The sequence below is a fragment of the Solanum pennellii genome, chromosome 3 (assembly GCF_001406875.1).
Source record: "Solanum pennellii chromosome 3, SPENNV200".
Lineage (NCBI taxonomy): Eukaryota > Viridiplantae > Streptophyta > Magnoliopsida > Solanales > Solanaceae > Solanum > Solanum pennellii.
In genome coordinates this window covers 68,475,797-68,478,041 of record NC_028639.1, presented here as the reverse complement: position 1 = coordinate 68,478,041, position 2,245 = coordinate 68,475,797, and positions in this window count along the sequence as shown.

The window sequence follows — 2,245 nt, the reverse complement described above, 5'->3', positions numbered from 1 at the left end:
GAAATTGATGCATAGCGTGTTGCGAGGGCCGTCCACAGGGCTGAAGCAGTTGTGTAGGATCGGACGTGTTTCTGAACCGTGGGAGAGATGACCGCAATCAAACATGATCGGATCTGGCCATCCACGGCTTTCCAGGCGGCATGGGCCGGATTGGTTTTTTCTGATTTGTCCGTGGCGGTGATGACTGCCGGCGGCGGTTCTGTGCTTCCATCGACGTATTTGAGAAGGTAATTGGCCTCAAGGGCTGTAAGAACGGTGATTTTCCATGTAGGGTAATTTATGTCTGATAATTTTTCGGGAATCAGGGCATGAAGATGCCTGAGAAGGAGTTTAACGCCAGAAGGAAGTGAATCGAGAGGATCCACCTCGGTTGTCATGGCTGCCGCCGCCCAAGAGAAGAGAGGGAACGATCGGTGCCCTAAAGAGAGAAAAAACCTAGAGAAAAGAAGATCTAGGTTTTCTGGCTCTTGATACCATGAAGGAATATTGATTGTATTGAAGTGTTAACCTAATAAGGGAATACATGGGAGATATATATAGGAGATATAGGAAGGAATACTAATCCTAATAGGACTAGGATTAGTACAATACTATCTGTTATTAAAATATATAAAATTCTTTTTAAATTTGTCTATAAAATTCACTCTAGTACTATAATTTTATCGGCGTTTAAATTCCCCCTTAAAAAACTTTCAAGTGAATTAAATATCATCTTTTTGCTGACATGGCAAATAAAAAAGTTCCAGGCGCGTAAATAGCAAGAAATTTAAAAAGAAAATAAGTGGTCCCACTTTGTCTTCCTTCGTGACCCGTTTCATCTCCTTCCTCTCAAATTGTTTGGCTCTCTCTCTCTATTCCCATGGCGACCTTCGGAAAACAATTTTCATGACAAACACGGACCATCTATGTTGCTCAATCATGAAAGACCTTGCTGCCACTCCCTTCACCACTGCTTCTCAAAGAGACTAGATGTATAATCATCAGATCTTGCATAAAAATTTCACTACGCCGGCGAATTATAGACAAATCGCCGGGCATATCCTTTTTCTTGGATTTCTTTCATTCTTTCTATTTTCTTTTTTGTATTTTTATGTGTTATCGTTTTTTCCGCAACCATGGAAAAAGGTATGAAAACCTTCAAATTTGTCAATCTTAAGTCTATGACATGGATAAAGAAAAAAGAAAATAAAACTAAATGTTTTCACCATTGACATGTTGTCAACACGTCACTGAGGTTGCGCTGATGTGGCCGCATATATATCACCTCCCAATCATGAAGTTGGTATTGTATATAGTGTTTTAAAAGACTCTTCTGGGACTCGCCTCGGGGCTCGCTCTGGGGCCGGGCTCTAGCAAAACGCCTCGAGACTCAAGTTTGGGACTTAGTTTTACAAGACTTACGCTCTAAGCACCCGACAGTACGCCCTAAGCACGCCTGACGCACAACGCTCGGGACTGGCCTAACAAATCTTAAACAAATTATGTGTTAAAATTTTTTATTAACATTGTTCACCCTCATAATTCTTGAATAAATGAATGATACACAACTTTTTAATCTATAAAGGTAACAAGATTAGAGTAACCTAAACAACAAATGTAGTATCACATATTTACTATTTGGTGACACTATTAATGTAATTATATATTACGTAACATTTTTCTTAAAAATATGTAGCGAAATTTTACTTGTTCACTTGTCATTGGTCTTCATGATTTTGTCATATGTCTCAAAATTATCATATTTTATTTAATTATTTGATAGTATTTTTATTTTTATTCAAACAGTGATGTTTATACTATAATACTTGTAAGTTTATTGATTATTTTCTTTTAGGGTATTTGGAGGTAATAAATTGTATTGTACGATATATATATTATTTTTAGAAATAATGATTCTTTTATTATTAGAAAGTTAAGATATTAGATTATTTATGCTTGTATAGTCATGTTTATTGTTATTAGCGTAATGATATTTCTCAAATAGTAATTATGATATTTTTTTTTATCATAGACTATCAATACTTATTGCAAATAAAAATCATAATATAATTTCTATATATTATAGGTTTTCAATAAAAAATTATATGTAAAATCATTGAAAGAAATTTAATTAGTAACAAAATTATAAAATTGAATATACATGAGGATATGCCCCGTAAATCAATGGGACTTATGCTTCGTGTTTCGGGGATTAAGCCTCGCCCCGTATTGTATAAAACGCCTCGTTTCACGCCCCCGTCTTTTA